Source organism: Scyliorhinus canicula, chromosome 1, assembly GCF_902713615.1.
Source record: "Scyliorhinus canicula chromosome 1, sScyCan1.1, whole genome shotgun sequence".
In the NCBI taxonomy this organism is placed as follows: domain Eukaryota; kingdom Metazoa; phylum Chordata; class Chondrichthyes; order Carcharhiniformes; family Scyliorhinidae; genus Scyliorhinus; species Scyliorhinus canicula.
In genome coordinates this window covers 9,074,690-9,092,968 of record NC_052146.1, presented here as the reverse complement: position 1 = coordinate 9,092,968, position 18,279 = coordinate 9,074,690, and the positions used below count along the sequence as shown (strand labels likewise).

The 18,279-nt window shown below is 42.3% G+C and overlaps 1 protein-coding gene across 13 annotated transcripts in view; it reads right to left on the bottom strand.

The window, feature by feature from the left end:
* Window positions 1-18,279, bottom strand: part of fbrsl1 (fibrosin-like 1) — a 1,082,194-nt gene that overhangs the window by 621,802 nt on the left and 442,113 nt on the right. The window lies entirely within an intron of this gene.

Sequence of the window (18,279 nt, the reverse complement as noted above, 5' to 3'; positions counted from 1 at the left end):
ACTTGCTAGAACAGCAGCTGATAAGCCTCCCTGCTATGGCAGTTGGAGCAATTAAATGTGGCAATAATAGAAGCCTGTGGGAATTTATGAGTTTTACAGTCTACCTCTGCCCTGTTTTGCTCAATCTATAAAGCTAGTTGTTCCCCACACAAGCTGCTTCCATTAATCTAACACTGGTCCCAAAGTCCTTACTCATGATCCACTAACTCCATATCAATGACAGTTTTCTGGGCTTATGTATTTTGTGTTTGTCAGTCCATTTAAAAAATCCGGTTTGCTTAAAAAATCACAGCCTAGTCCAATCCTGTCCTCACTTAATATACACATCAACACTTCATAGCAGGGGTTATTGGGCAGCAAGTTAAGTGAGAAAGTGAGGGCAGCACCGTAGCATAGTGGTTAGCACAGTTGCCCTAAAAGCTCCAGGGTCCCTGGTTCAATTCCCGGCTTGGGTCACTATCTGTGCGGAGTCTGCATGTTCTCCCTGTGTCTCCATGGGCTTCCTCCCACAGTACAAAGATGTGCAGGTTAGGTGATTGGCCATGATAAATTGCCCTTGTGTCCAAAAAGGTTAGGTGGTGTTACTTGGATAGGGTGGAGGTGTGGGCTTAAGTGGGGTGCTCGTTCCAAGGGCCAGTGCAGACTCGATGGGCTGAGTGGCCTCCTTCTGCACTGTAAATTCTATGAAAGCAGTGCTTCTTCACCTCAGCAGCTTCCTGGCCCCCAAAATGAAATTTACCCAGTGACACACTAACCAAGCATGGGGTACGGACAAAACTGGGGACTTCACTGGTCTATACAGTTTAGTAATGTATTTATCAACTGATCCAATACAAAAGTATTCATTCAGATCTTAAAGATTAAATGCAATGAAGCGTTTTTCATTGGAATCTTAGTTTGATTGGCCTATTTTGTACTATATCAAACTTTTCAAATGAGGAACCTACCTGTACAGCTATTACAATGATTGCTTTATGACACCAGACTATAAATCTTAATTACCGTATATGTCAGAATACAGTTGCTTTGTTGCACACATTCCAGATATGCAGTGTCAGTACTATTAAATACAGTCAAACAAGACAAGTATTTCTGCAGGAATCATCCAAGAGAATTCATTTAAATTTGATAACAAGAAAAGGAATTGTGACAATTCTTCAACCCTGTGCAGTCGTCGGCTTGTAAAGTCTTCCACCTGAGAATTATCTGACTATCAACTGTGATGAATAAAGAAGTGCCAAGTAGACAGCTGCCATTTTACCACTGGAGTGAGCTGGGAGGGGGAAGCAGAGAAGAAACTATCCCAATGCCACCTGTGTAACACAAGCCCCAGGACATAAAACATTGAATTTCCGCAGTACTTGCAATGGAAGGAAATATTCCAAAAGCTCCAGACAAGGCGGGGAGGCCTAAAGGGGAGGCCATAATCAAAAACCCCTCCCACCCGGCTTACTCACTCTTCCAACTTCCCCCATCAGGCAGGAGATACAAAAGTCTGAGAACATGCACAAACAGACTCAAAAACAGCTTCTTCCCTGCTGTTACCAGACTCCTAAATGACCCTCTTATGAACTCACCTGATTAATACTACACTCCTGTATGCTTCACCCGATGCCAGTGTTTATGTATTTACAGTGTACTTGTGTTTCCCTATTATGTATTTTCTTTCTATTTTACTTTCTTTTCATGTACTAAATTATCTGTTTGAGCTGCTCACAGAAAAATATTTTTCACTGTACCTCAGTACACGTGACAATAAACAAAATCCAAATCTGCACACAATACTCCAGGTGTGGCCTCACCAATTCCCTATACAATTGCAGTAAACATCTCTGTTCCTATACTCAAATCCTCTTGCTATGAAGGCCAACATACCATTTGCCTTCTTTACTGCCTGATGCACCTGCACACTTACTTTCAGTGACTGATGCAGGAGGACACCAAGGTCTCGCTGAGGATCCACCTCTCTCAATTTACACCCATTTGAATTATAATCTGCCTTCCTATATTTGCTACCAAAGCGGATAACCTCGCATTTATCCACATTATACTACATCTGTCATGCATATGCCCACTCATTCAACCTGTCCAAACCCCGCTGAAGATCTCAGCCTCACTCTCCCATCCAACTCTTTATCATCTGCAAATTTGGAGATAATACATTTACTTCCCTGATCCAGATCATTAATATATAATGTGAACGTTTGGTGTCCTAGCAGATTCCTGTGGTACCCCACTAATCACTGTCTGCCAATCAGAAAAAGACCCATTTATTTCAACTTTTTGCTTTCTGTTTACTAACCAGATTTCGATCCATCTCAAGACACTACCCGTAATCCCATGCGCTTTAACTTTACATAATAATCTGCTATGTGAGACTTTAGGAGTTAGGAGTTACCAGACTCCTAAATCACCCTCTTATGGACTGACCTGATTAATACAACACCCCTGTATGCTTCACCCGATGCCGGTGTTTATGTATTTACATTGTGTACCTTGCGTTGCCCTATTATATATTTTCTTTTCATGTACTTAACGATCTGTTGAGCTGCTCGCAGAAAAATACTTTTCACTGTACCTCGGTACACGTGATAATAAACAATCCAATCCAATTCTAAATAAACCACATCCACCTGTTCTTCCTGGTCAACTTGCCTCTCATTATTCCCTTTGGCCGTGGAAGGTGTGACTCCTATCATCCACTTGTTGCGCAGTCAAAGTTGAATAACAATTTGAGAAAAACAATAGATATTTGGATGAATGGGAACTTCTGCTCAGAATACATTATTAAATGGGCAGCACAGTAACACAGTGGTTAGCAATGTTGCTTCACAGCACCAGGGTCCCAGGTTGGATTCCTGGCTTGGGTCACTGTGTGAGGAGTCTGCTTCCGTGTCTGCGTGGTTTTCCTCCAGGTGCTCCGGTTTCCTCCCACAAGTCCCGAAAAACGTGCAGTTAGGTAATTTGGACATTCTGAATTCTCCCTCAATGTATCCGAACATGCGGCGACTAGGGGATTTTCACAGTAACTCCATTGTAGTGTTAATGTAAAGCCTACTTGTTACAATAATAAAGATTATTATTAAAAGAGACAAAAACTTAGTAAATAACGGGAAACAATATTTAACAGGTTGCTATTGCTTCCATACAAGTGAATACAATTTCTCAAGTCACAGCAAATATCTCTGAAAGTGCATGTTGTGGGTCATAACTTGCCCAGTCACAGTTAGTCACTTTATCCTAGAATTGGAAAGAAACCATCAGGCCCATCATGCTGTACAGGCTCTTTGACAGAGCTATCAAATTAGTTCCCATAATCCTGAAGGCAAACAATCTGATACAGTAGTTTATCACACTGAGCCTTTACAATAGGTGATCTAGGATATGTTATCAAAGTGCAACGCCCTGTAATACTGCTATGTGAGCAATAATTCATATCAAATGTCGAAAGTTAGACAGCCACACATAAATAAACAAGTTAATCTTTTCACAAAGTCCGGCTTTCCACCAAGGAAACTGCTGCAATCTTGTTGTAAAATGGCTCAATAAAATAATTGCAGCTGAATCAGCTCAGTTCATTCCAACTAATTTAAAATAATGTTTACTGTGTAACCGTATGATCACAACGATTAAAACTAATTATGGATTGTTTAGCCAGAGTGCTAGAAATGCTACAACAGGCCAACACTGATCTAGATAAGATTGGACAGAGAAACTGTTCCCGTCGATGGGTCAAGAACCACAGGTCACATTTAAAGCGATTGGCAAAAGAATTAAAGGTGATTCGAGGGAAAACGTTTTTTGTACAGTGAAAAGTTACAATCTTGAACACACTGCCCCTGAAAGGGTGGTGAAGGAGATTCAATTATGGCTTTTAAAAGAAAATTGGATAAGCAGTTGAAGGAAAGGAAATTGCGCGGCTATGGAAAAGGGCCAGAGAGTTTAAACAAAAACTAACTGACCTGCTCTTGCAGAGGGCCAACACAGGCTGTGCTGTAACCATTCTATGATTCTATCTTATCGTGTCGGTACAAGTCCCAGCAGGAAGTGCCTGACAAGCGTCATTGTTTCAAAATAACAGATTAATGTGCAACAAGCGTGTGGGCCCATACTTCATTGTTTTGTCACAGAATCACTGTTAATGAACATTTTTGACTTTACTAGAAACTGACTAGTACCTAGGGTTAAAGCATGATCCTCTTCATTTCTATGATTAAATTAAATACAATGAAATTATCTCTCTTCTGCCTGGTTGAATACATTTGGGCAGTCCTCAATTAGTGCCAGAGTACATCAATTTGTAAATAAAACTCTCCTCATAATTAATCAGCATTAATTTAACAATCAGAAAAATGAAAGGCAATTGGCAAGATAAACTGAATGTTAGTACAGTAAACGGAGCTCTTGTGAGGGCGGGGGGATTCGCTGCTGAGGCTCTCTCTTCATTTTTGAGTGAGTGCTTTAATTGTACACACAAAAAACTGTCACATGCATTGGTTGGGGCAATTGGTTGGGGCAAGGTTGAAGGCTGCTTATAACTTGACTGAATTACAGTGGTGGGTGGGGTAAGTTACATGTCCAAAGTTTGGCAAAGCAATTACAAGATGTTGTAAAATCATTCCTTTCCAGTTTTAAACTAGTGCAGTACAGTATCTATGTCCTTTACCACACCAAGATGTTGTTACCAAATTGAGATTAAGTGCAGACTTAATAAAATTAAATGAGCCGACAATTTATATCCACATACTTCTATTAGACCATAAGACCATAAGACATAGGAGTGGAAGTAAGGCCATTCGGCCCATCGAGTCCACTCCACCATTCAATCATGGCTGATGGACATTTCAACTCCACCTACCAGCATTCTCCCCGTAGCCCTTAATTCCTCGCGACATCAAGAATTTATCTATCTCTGCCTTGAAGCCATTTAGCGTCCCGGCCTCCACTGCACTCCGCGGCAATGAATTCCACAGGCCCACCACTCTCTGGCTGAAGAAATGTCTCCGCATTTCTGTTCTGAATTTACCACCTCTAATTCTAAGGCTGTGCCCACGGGTCCTCGTCTCCTCGCCTAACGGAAACAGTTTCTTTGCGTCCACCCTTTCTAAGCCATGTATTATCTTGTAAGTTTCTATTAGATCTCCCCTTAACCTTCTAAACTCCAATGAATACAATCCCAGGATCCTCAGCCGTTCATCATATGTTAGACCCGCCATTCCAGGGATCATCCGTGTGAATCTCCGCTGGACACACTCCAGTGCCAGTATGTCCTTCCTGAGATGTGGGGCCCAAAACTGGACACAGTACTCCAAATGGGGCCTAACCAGAGCCTTATAAAGGCTCAGTAGCACATCGCTGCTTTTATATTCCAACCCTCTTGAGATAAATGACAACATTGCATTCGCTTTCTTAATCACAGATTCAACCTGCATGTTTACCTTTAGGGAATCCTCGACTAGCACTCCCAGATCCCTTTGTACTTTGGCATTATGAATTTTCTCACCGTTTAGAAAGTAGTCTATGCTTGGATTCTTTTTTCCAAAGTGCAAGACCTCACATTTTCTCACGTTGAATTGCATCAGCCATTTCCTGCACCACTCTCCCAAACTGTCTAGATCCTTCTGCAGCCTCCCCACTTCCTCAGCACTACCCGCCTGACCACCTAACTTTGTATCATCGGCAAACTTCGCTAGAATGCCCCCAGTCCCTTCATCCAGATCATTAATATATATGGTGAACAGCTGCGGCCCCAACACTGAACCCTGTGGGACACCGCTGGTCACCGGCTGCCATTCCGAAAAAGAACCTTTTATCCCAACTCTCTGCCTTCTGTCAGACAGCCAATCCTCAACCCATGCCAGTAGCTCACCTCGAACACCATGGGCCCTCACCTTACTCAGCAGCCTCCTGTGTGGCACCTTATCAAAGGCCTTTTGGAAATCCAGATAGACCACATCCACTGGGTTTCCCTGGTCTAACCTACTTGTCACCTCCTCAAAGAATTCTAACAGGTTCGTCAGGCACGACCTCCCCTTACTAAACCCATGTTGACTTGTTCTAATCCGACCCTGCTCTTCCAAGAATTTAGAAATCTCATCCTTAACGATCGATTCTAGAATTTTACCAACAACCGAGGTTAGGCTAATTGGCCTATAATTTTCCATCTTTTGTCTTGATCCTTTCTTGAACAAGGGGGTTACAACAGCAATCTTCCAATCGTCCGGGACTTTCCCTGACTCCAGTGATTTTTGAAAGATCTCAACCAACGCTTCCGCTATTTCTTCAGCCACCTCTCTCAGAACTCTAGGGTGTAGCCCATCGGGGCCAGGAGATTTGTCAATTTTAAGACCTTTTAGCTTTTTTAGCACCATCTCTTTTGTAATGGCAACCATACTCAACTCAGCCCCCTGACCCTCTATAATTTTTGGGATATTACTCATGTCTTCCACTGTGAAGACAGACGCAAAGTACTTATTAAGTTCTCCAGCCATTTCCTCGTCTCCCATCACTAGCCTTCCGGAATCAGTTTGAATTGGCCCAATGTCTACTTTGGCCTGTTGTTTGTTTCTTATGTATTGAAAGAAACTTTTACTATCATTTCTTATATTACTGGCTAGCCTGCCTTCATATTTGACCCTCTCCTTCCTTATTTGTCTCTTTGTTAACCTCTGTTTTTGTAGCCTTCCCAATCTTCTGATTTCCCAGTGCTTTTGGCCACTTTATAGGATCTCTCTTTTTCTTTGATACATTTCCTGACCTCCTTTGTCAGCCATGGCTGTCTAATCCCTCCCCGGATAATCTTTCTTTTCTTGGGGATGAACCTCTGTACAGTGTCCTCAATTATGCATACAAACTCCTGCCATTTTTGCTCTGCTGTCTTCCCCACTAGGGTCTGCTTCCAGTCGATTTTCGCCAGTTCCTCTCTCATGCCCTCGTAATTACCTTTATTTAACTGTAACACCATTACATCCGATTTTGCCTTCTCTCTTTCAAACTGCAGACTGAACTCAACCATATTATGATCGCTGCTTCCTAAGTGTTCCCTTACTTTAAGATCTTTTATAAAGTCTGGTTCATTTCATAGCACTAGGTCCAGAATAGCCTGCTCCCTTGTGGGCTCCATGACAAGCTGTTCCAAAAAGCCATCTTGTAAGCATTCCATGAATTCCTTTTCTTTGGATCCACTGGCTACGTTATTTACCCAATCCACCTGCATATTGAAGTCCCCCATGATCACCGTGACCTTGCCTTTCTGACATGCCTTTTCTATTTCCCGGTACATGTTGCGCCCCTGGTCCTGACCACTGTTAGGAGGTCTGTACATAACTCCCATTATGGTTTTTTTGCCTTTGTGGTTCCTCAATTCTACCCACACAGACTCCACATCATCCGACCCTATGTCGTTTAGTGCCATAGATTTAATTTTGTTTTTAACTAACAAGGCAACCCCACCCCCTCGGCCCACCTCCCTGTCTTTTCGATAGGTTGTATATCCTTGGATGTTTAACTGCCAGTCCTGAACCCCCTGCAGCCATGTCTCTGTGATGCCTACCACATCATAATCATTCACGATGATCTGTGCCATTAGTTCGTCTACTTTGTTACAAATGCTACGAGCATTCAGGTAAAGTGCCTTAATGCTAACTTTCTTATCATTACAGATATTGGAAGTCCTAAGATGTCCAAAGTTATCCTTCCTTTTTGTTGAATTCCTAGTCTGCCTCAAGCTTAAATCCACCTGCCTACGTGTTATCCTCCTGCGTATCTTGCCATTTAACTCCATGCTCCCTGTCGCTTTCACTTTCCCTTCCCCCCCAACTCAGAAGAGGGTCCCACGTTCAATTCTGGCCACGGGTCACTGTCTGTGCAGACTCTGCACTTTCTCCCCGTGTCTGCGTGGGTTTCCTCCGGTTTCCGCCCACAGTCCAACGGTGGTGGATTAGCCATGCTAATTTGCCCCTTAGTGCCCAAAAAAAGGTTAGGTGGGGTGCCTGGGTTACAGGGATAGGGTGGAGGCAGAGGCGTAAGTAGGGCGCACTTTCCAAGGGTGTTGCAGACTCGATAGGCCGAATAGCCTCATTCTGCACTGTGGATTCTATGATTCTATGATTAGCTGGTTGCATTCAGGGTGACCAGAGGATGTGAAAAATCATGAACCAAATGAGATTTCTTTCTTTGCCCAATTTGCTAATCTTTAACTTGGCATTGAGGTTTGCTAAAGTCTTGATCCCACTGAAAACAGCTGTGTGTTCTAGCCAGTTGTAAATTGCATTTTCATTTCGACATCCTATAATCTTTCAGTGGTTTCTCATAATTATAGCGATAAACCATGTTTTTGGTAATCCATCTGCAGACCTGTGAAACCAGTTTACTCTGCAGAGAATAGGTTTAACAACATAATCAATGGGAGCCTGCTCCAGACAGCTGGTTCCCTGAACCAAATCAGATGATGAATGCACAAGGTCTTACTCGGTACTTTCTATTTAAACAGAAAGCGAAAACACTCTAATTGATGATGTTTTCAAATAAACGAGAGGGGTAACATAAAAACTTCAGCATCACTTCAGAATTTGAGTATAGAAATAGCGATGTTTTACTGTAATTGTATAGGGCATTGGTGATGCCACACCTGGGGTATTGTTTGTAGTTTTGGAGTCCTTATCTGAGGAAGGATGTTCTTGCTATGGAGGGAGTGCAAAGGTTTAGCAGGCTGATTCCTGGGGATGGCAGGATTGTTTCACGAGGACAGACTAAATCAGTTAGGATTATATTCATTGAAGTTTAGATGAGCGAGAGGGGATCTAATAGAAACGTTAAAAATTCTAACAGGATTGGACAGGGTAGATTCAGAAAGAATGTTCCTGATAGTGGGAGGAGTCCAGAACTAAGGGTCATTGTTTGAGATAAGGTGTAAACCTTTTAGGGTTGAGGCGAGGAGAAATTTCTTTACCGAGAGAGTCGTGAATCTGTGGAATTCGTTACCACGAGCCAAAACATGATGTAATTTCAAGAAGGAATTAGATATAGCTCTTGGGGCTAATATGGGGGGGGGGGGGGGGGGGGGGGGGGGGAGAAGAGAAGACGGGATCAGGGTACTGAACTTGATGATCAGCCATGATTATAACGAAATGGGGAGCAGGCTCGGAGGACCGAATGACCCTAATATCCTTATTTTCTATGTATGTTTCTATCTTTCAAAAACTAAAGCTCAATTGAATGCTCAATTAAACAATGTTCGGGCAGCAGGGTGGCGCAGTGGGTTATAACCCCGCTGCCGCACGGCGCCGAGGTCCCAGATTCGATCCCGGCTCTGGGTCACTGTCCGTGTGGAGTTTGCACATTCTCCCAGTGTCTACGTGGGTTTCGCCCCCACAACCCAAAGATGTGCAGGCTAGGTGGATTGGCCACGCTAAATTGCCCCTTAATTGGAAAAAAATGAATTGGATACTCTAAATTTATTTTTTTTAAATGAAACAATGTTGAAGTTCCACAAATGTGTTGTGATTAATTACAAGCACTATATACAAGAAAATAAAACTACTGTACTATTTCACTTTGTGAAAAAACTGTTTCTTTAATATACTGTCGTGTGCACAGGGCAGATACAATAAGTAATGAGGAACAATGCCTCACAGAGAGGAGAAAATAAAAGAGAAAGTGTGCTGGAATACCTCTCCATAGGATCCAACAAAAGGAACAATCAAAGCGTATATCATCAGCTTAGCAGGCCGCCGTTAAAATTTAACTGAATCTTCCTTTTAAATTACATATACGTCGAGTTGCAGACACCAACATATCTTAATACTGTATTACAATTTAAATGAACAAACTTGCATTTGTATAGCTCTTTATGATCAGGACATCCCAAAATGACTTACAGCCAATTAAGTACTTTTGAAGTATTAAGTAAACTCACCAAAGTCCCAGGTGACCATGGGCTGCTTTCCCCTTTGAGGGGGAGAGCTGAATGGTGGCGATTTCAACTGAGGGCCACCACACCTCAGGCAGGGGCCAAGGTTGAGACGGCAGGGCCTTCATGAATTGCCTCAGCAGGTATGGGAATTGAACCCACGCTGCTGGCCTTGCTCTGCATCACGAACCAGCGGTCCAGTCAACTGAGCTAAACTGGCCCCCACAGTAGCATTACTATGGTAATGCAGGAAAATATGACAGCCAATTTGCACCCAAAAAGGTTAGATAAATAACTAGATAATCTGACTGCAGAGGCTATATTTTGGACACTCTTGCTGTAAAGATAAAAAAAATTTCCACTTTCTGAACAGAAGTTGGCTCTGTAAATTCAGTGCTAAAAGGAAAGCGAGAAATTAGCATTGTAAACAAACGTGAAGACAAATATCGCGCATATTGCAAAATTGAATTGATCATTTTATTTTGAGTCCTTATGACAGAGAAGGATTTAATTTGGCCTACTGAGTCTGTATATCAATTCAGTCAGTCCCATTCACTGACTTTATCTCAGGAGCCCAGCAAATATATTCTCCTCAAGTACCCATCTAATTTCCTTTTGAAATCATTCAGCGTTTCAATTTTCACTATCCTCATGGGCAGTGTTCCAGGTCATTATCACTTGCTGTGGAAATAAGTTCTTCCTCACATTCCCCTCGCATTGTTTGCCCAAGACCTTAGATCTGTGTCCCCTACTACTCGTGCCAGCTAATGGGAACAGCTTTTGTCCACCTTATCCAAATCCATGATTCTCGTGCACCTCCACCAAATCACCACCTCAATCTGCTTTGCTCCAAGTCGAGTAATTTAGCGTCACCAACTTAATTTTATAGCTAACTTCCCTCATCACCAGGACCATTCTGGTACATCTCTGCACCGTGGTGACCAGAACTGGGCTCAACTTGGCCCCTCAAGCAAGCTCCACCACTCAACAAGATCATGGTTGATCTGATTGTGACTTCAACCCCACATTCCTGGCTACCCCGATAACCTTTCACCCCCTTGTTAATCAAGAACCTATCCAGTGCTGCCTTAAAAATATTCCAAGGCTGCCTTTTGAGGAGGGAGTTTCAGAGACTTCAGAAAATATTCCTTCTCATCTCCATCTTAAACGTGTGTTAGACCTGCTGCCTCACGGTGCCGAGGTCCCAGGTTCGATCCCGGCTTTGGGTCACTGTTCGTGTGGAGTTTGCACATTCTCCCCATGTTTGCGTGGGTTGCCCACAACCCAAAGATGTGCAGGATAGGTGGATTGAACACTCTAAATTGCCCCTTAATTGGAAAAAAGTGAATTGGGTACTCTAAATTTATTTTTTAAAAACAGAATTCTTTTTTTCATAGAATGTACAGTTCAGAAGGAGGCCATTCGGCCCATCGAGTCTGCACCGGCTCTTGGAAAGAGCACCCTATCCCCATAACCCAGTAACCCCACCCAACACTAAGGGCAATTTTGGGCACTAAGGACAATTTATCATGGCCAATCCACCTAACCAGCACACCTTTGGACTGTGGGAGGAAACCGGAGCACCCGGAGGAAACCCACGCAGACACGGGGAGGATGTGCAGACTCCGCACAGACAGTGACCCAAGCCGGAATCTAACCTGGGACCCTAGAGCTGTGAAGCAATTGTGCTATCCACAATGCTACCGTGCTGAACTACAGGTTCAATCTCCGTCTTAAAGAAATGAAATAAAATGAAAATCGCTTATTGTCACGAGTAGGCCACATTCCGGCGCCTGTCTGGGGAGGCTGGTACAGGAATTGAACCGTGCTGCTGGCCTGCTTTAAAAGCCAGCGATTTAGCCCAGTGTGCTAAACCAGCCCCTTAAAGGGGCGACTTCTTAATTTTAAACAGTGACCCCCATGTTCGAGATTCTCCAACAATAGGAAACATTTGCTCCACATCTACCCTGTCTATATGCCTCAGGATGTAAAACGTTTCAATCAAGTTGCCTCTTACTTGTCTAAACTCTAGTGGATACAAACTAACCTCTCCTATCTTTCCTCATAAGACATCCATAAGACTAATTCCTGGTATTAGTCATTTCACTGAGTAGCAACTTTGATTTACTGTCCCCAGGCGCTTTCCTCAGTTTTCAGAGAGCTTCTTAAACCTACCATTATCAGTAAAGCCTGTTCTGATGATTCTTCTTCCCTCTGGCCATGCCAGAACAAAAGTCTCAGAATTTGTAGAAGGCTGCAGAACTTGTCTCTTCAACGAAAGATCATCTCCCGACCACACCTGGCTATAATAGCTTGCAAAATCAAGCAGCCTTTATTTTAGAAGTAAATGCGATGTTTACAGCACAATTATTTAAAATACGGTGTCTTCAACACCTTTCTGGTACTTTGGATGACTGAGTTTGTTCACTGCAAACGCAGAGGCTGCTGCCATTGTTTCCAAGCATAAATATCTTGCATATTTTTCTCAGGAAAACCTTTGTTTAATCTCTAGCATTCAAACTATCCAGGCAGCCTCTGCCCAAACATATTATTGTCCAAGTATCTAGTTGTCACATAGTTTGGAATAGATTCTAACATTTTCCCTACTACTAATATCAAACTGACAGGTCTGCAATTCTCAGTTACCTATCTCTCTCCACCTTCTTAAATATTGGGGTTACATTTGCTACTTTCCAGTCTGCGGGAATCTATAGAATCTATAGAATTTTGAAAGATAGCCATCAATGCATCCACTATCTCTCTAGCCACCTTCTTCAACACTCTGGGATGAAGCTCATCGGGTCCAGGGGATTTATCAACCTTCAATCCAATTAAGTGTGAGTACCACCTCTTTATTAATACTAATTTAGTTCAGTTAATATTCACAAGCCTCTTGGTTCCCTAGTATTTCTAGATTTTCTCCATCTTTGTCTGTGAAGACAGCACAAAATAATTGTTTAGTTCATCCACAATTTCCCTATTCTCCATGATAAATTCTTCTGTCCCCGCCTGAAATGGACCCACGTTTGTACTTGCTAATCTTTTCTTCCTTTTCACAAACCTAAAGAAGCTTTTTACGGTCCTCTCTTATGTTTCTCACTAGCTTACATTTGTATTTTCATTTCCCTTTATCAATTTCTTGGTTTCTTTTCTGGGTTGGTAAATTGCTCCCGATCCTCAGGCTTACCACTTTATCTGCCAACCTTATAAACCACTTCCTTTGATTTCATGCAATCTTATAACTTATTTTGTTAGCCACGGTAGATTCATCTTTCCTGTTGGGTTTTGGGTGTCTTAGGTGGTGGAAAGGGGGTAGATAGGGTGGAAGTCATGTTCAGTGAATAATTGGCAGTTTTATTAACACTGAAAATGGATTAAGCACAAAAATAGAAATTTTAAAAAGTGTCTCATATCCAGTACCTGAATGTGTTGGCGTCCTTCTATCTACAAGAGATGATGGACACGGAGCAATCAATCCATTTTGGTGAGGTGCCTTTACTTGATGCACCTTTGTTGATGCAGGTGAAGGTCAATCCATGAGTGGCACATTCTGCCACAAGTATGCCACACATGAAGTTTCCAAGTGACGTTATGTCATTGAGTCATAGAATCATACAACACAGAAAAGGCCATTTGGCCCGTTGCGTCCTTGCCGGTCAAACCCAACCACCTAACCATTATAATCCCATATTCCAGCACTTAGCTCATAGCCTTGTAATCCCTGGGATCACACGGTCACGTTGTTAGTGCATGCCAGCTCACAGGAACAAAGAACAAAGAACAAAGAAAAGTACAGCATAGGAACAGGCCCTTCGGCCCTCCAAGCCTGCGCCGACCATGCTGCCCGTCTAAACTAAAATCTTCCTGGGTCCGTATCCCTCTATTCCCATCCTATTCATGTATTTGTCAAGATGCCCCTTAAACGTCACTATCATCCCAGCTTCCATCACCTCCTCCGTCAGCGAGTTCCAGGCACCCACTACCCTATGTAAAAAAACTTGCCTCGTACATCTCCTCTAAAGCCTGCCCCTCGCACCTTAAACCTATGCCCCCTAGTAATTGACCCCTCTACCTGGGAAAAAGTCTCTGACCATCCACCCTGTCTATGCCCCTGATAATTTTGTAAACCTCTATCAGGTCGCCCCTCAACCTCCATTGTCATTGTTCCAGTGAGGACAATGCGAGTTTATTCAACCTCTCCTCTTAGCTAATGCCCTCCACACTAGGCAACATCCTGGTAAATCTCGACCAGAATTGAACACTATACTCCAAGTGTGGCCTAACTAAGTTTCTATATAGCTGCAACATGACTTGCCAATTTTTATACTTAATGCCCCAGCCAATGAAGGCAAACATGCCGTATGCCTTCTTCACTACCTGTGTTGCTCCTTTCAATGACCTGTGGACCTATACACCTAGGTCTCTCTGACTGTCAATACTCTTGAGGGTTCTACCATTCACTGTATATTCCGTACCTGTATTAGACCTTCCAAAATACATAACCTCGCATTTGTCCGGATTAAACTCCATCTGCCATCTCTCCGCCCAAGTCTCCAGAAGATCTAAATCCTGCTGTATCCTCTGACAGTGCTCATCGCTATCCGCAATTCCACCAACCTTTGTGTCGTCCGCAAACTTATTAATCAGACCAGTTACATTTTCCTCCAAATCATTTATATATACACCATTTCCCTCTAACTCCATATATGCACCATTTCCCTCTAACTCCATCTACTGACTTCCAGGAGTATTCTTCCAGCGGAGCCTAACTCACCATTAAAAAGATACTCTTCCATCCTGCAAATAAACCCCATCTACTTAAGTAGCTTTGGTTTGATTACTGCCTGCATACTTCGGAACATTCATGATATTGCCTTGCCAAGATGTGCCACAAGAGCAAAGCTGGAAATTGAGTTTCTGTTCCTGTAGTTGCAAGTTTCACAGCCATACACAGCAGGGTGCTGAAATCACAGTCCCTGTAAACCATCAGCTTGATCCAAAGGTTGAGCTTGGTGTTATCCCAAATGCATTTCATGAGTTGGCCAAAGGTGGTAAGTATTCACCACTTGTGAGTAGCCTGACGAAATAATGGAAAGCTTATTTCCAAAAAGACTATACAAAAATCACTTATTAATTTTATTGGTGTCCAGTCAGATTCAGTAAATTAAATATTCAATTCTTTCAAAAATGAGAAAAGGAGGTGCATTTGCACCTAAAAATACCCATCTTATCTTGAAGAAGTTCCTCAAGAACACAATGGGTTGAATCAGCTGTGGTGGTTAATTCAATCTGAGGGAACATGGCTAGTTTTGTCTGTGAGCCCATCTGCCAACTCAATAATTTTTAAACTATTGTAAAAGATTGCAGAAACTTAATTTGCACTTGAAATTTCTTGAACATGTGAAGCATATTTTTCGAAGTTTATTTTAAAGTACACAAGGCAGATTGAACATCACATATCCAAAGTACAATAATTGTTTTGGAATTGGTGGGGTGGGCAGAAGGACAGAAAAGTATTATCCATCCAAACAAAGAAAAACAATTTAAAGCAACTTCAAAAACAGGCATGGTCAAACACAAGGTGGAGGAAAGCTAACCCAGCCAGCAAAAATGCACAGTGGATGACTATCTGACAACTATTTCATACAGATGTGCAAGAATCAACACATCTTTTCGTCCTCAGTGAGTCTCAGTGAAACAACACATCCAAAATGATTTCAACCAGTCTGCAAAAGTATTCTTTCACAGCACTTGACCTTTAACACATTAAAGGCAAGTCCACAGAGGGCGCCAGTGAAAGGCAGAACTTTTGAAGAAAGATTACCACAACTAAATGGATAGAAGATTAGAAACACAGTCACTTTGCCACTTGGGTTTTGTTACCCTTTAAAGTAGATGTCAGTGTGAGGGGGGGGGGGGGGGAGAGAACAAAAAAGTGATCATCTAGGACAGTGCATCTCAAACTATCTGATGTGGCATACCGGCAGGTTTTTTTTCAATGTGCCAGGGACCGGTGAGCGAAACAAGCCAATCCAGGATTACTGTCTCTTTCTTTTCTGGAAACACTCCAAGTACCGGCAGACGATGGCTCGCGTACCGGCACCGGCACGCGTACCACACTTTGAGAAGCACTGATCTAGGAGACATTTGTAGTCAATTGCCGCCAACAATTATAGAGCCTTTAACATAGCAAAACGTCTCAAGGTAGAATCAGAAAAAATGGATAATGTTAAACCTCCAGTAGTTAGTTGGTAAAGGAGACCAGAAGTTAATCTTAACTTGGTGTTATTCAGAAAGTGAGACATTAGAAATGTTTTGCTCCTAACTCTACAACCCATCACCAGTGTTACTATCCACAAGTAATTATCCAAAAGCACCCCCCCCCCCCCCATCCGAATACACTCAACATCAATGTATATAATTAATTGAACCAAACAGGGAATTATTAGGATTTTATAGGAGGTTTAAAAAAGGAGCAACGGGCAGTGTAAAAGGGGAATACCAGATCATAGTAGCTGAGGGAATGGTCTACATTGTGACTGAGGGAAAAAAGGTGTTAACAAAAAACAAAGATCCCAGAGGGGAGCCAATGTTACCAGGCTGGGGGAGTTTACAGTGATAGGGATGGGTGCAGCCATGAAGGAATTTAAACAATAACATTGAGGTCAATAAAAGTGAAATACTGTGAAGCTGCAAATCTAAAAGAATGACAATAAATGCTAGAAAAACACAGCAGGTCAAGCAGCATGTGGGGAGAGAAAAACAGAGTTAATGTTTCAAGTCTGCATGACATCTTCAAAGCCAGAAAGCAGAGGAATGGGATGGATTTCATACTGTTTAAGAGGGGATGGAGCAGGAAGTAGAACATCCGGGATATGTGTGAGCTATGAGAAATTGGAAAAATGTGTTTTGTGCACAAGGCAAAGGAAATGCTAATGGTAGTGTTAAGAACTAGATTGATTCCGGGGATGAAAGGGTTGATGTATGAGGAGAGATTAAACAGTTTGGGTTTATACTTGCTGGAGTTTCGAAGAATGAGGGAGGATCTGATCGAGGTATCAAAAATATTAAAAGGGATTGATAAAGTAAACGTAGATCAAATGTTCCCCCTTGTGGGGCAATTTAGAATGAGAGGTCATGGAGATAGGTTGAGATGCGGTAAATTTAGAACTGAAATGAGGAGGAACTACTTCTTGCAGAAGGTGGTGAATTTGCTGCCCCACAGTGCGAAGGAGTCTGTATCATTAACTGGTTTCAAGAAGGAGATAGATATATTTCTGATCTTTAAAAATTGGTTAAAGGAATACAGGAAGGTAGGGAAATGGATTTAAGACCAGGAAGTGATCAGACATGTGGGTATGACAGCAAGATGGTGAGCTGAAATGGCAAGCAGCAGGAAGGTTGGGGTCATGCTCAATAAAGGTGTTCAGCAAAGCAGTCACCCGGTATGCGTTTAATCTTCCCAATGTAGAAGATGCTGCATTTGGAACAGTGAATACAATTGACCAAATTGAAGGAGGTGCAAGTGAAACACTGCGTCATTTGAAAGGAGTATTTGGGATCTTGTCTGTGGAAGAGGTAAATTGCATGTGTTCCCCCTGTGATTGCATGGGAAGGTGCTGTGGGAAGGTGATGGGAAGTTGGTCGTGATGGAGGAGTGGACAAAAAATGAGGCTTTAGGCAACACAGTGATGGATGAGGGGGGGGTCATTGCTCCCATTAGATTATTGTATGTGGAAGTGCAGTCATGCATTAAACCCCCCAGCCTCTATTCTAAATATTTCAAAAATCAACATCTATTTAATATATATAAAAAAAAGCATTGTTCTCTTTAATCCAGTGCAGTTGGGCTCTGCTGACTTTCTGAAAATCTCTAGATTTTAATCAGACAAAATATTTGATCTGCAGTGGCTTGTCCAAATGATTAGCGTGGCCAAATGCACTCGTCTGCCAACTTGCACTTACAAATATCTTAGCCTTGCTCTCAAGTAGTTATAGTTCAACAAAATGTCATATCAGTGAGTTATTTATTTATACAGGAAGGAAAAAGTATTGTCAATGCAAACAAACCAAGAACAATTCCACTCCAAAGACTCAGCACAGGAAATTATTCATCTTCCAGGCGCATGAAAGCTCACTGAATGATGTACAAAAGGCCACTGCTTATAAGCACAGTCTCTATGGTAACAAACATGCTACTTAAACCCACTATTGATAACTTAAAGTATGCAGCTATTCACCTTCATAACAGCTGAAATGTCAAACAGTGCACTATAAATTATGGACAATGTCATGTTATTTGTTAAAGGGTTGACCTTCCAATTTTCTCCCAAAACTTGCTGCAGATATCATTCTCCAAAAACAATTCC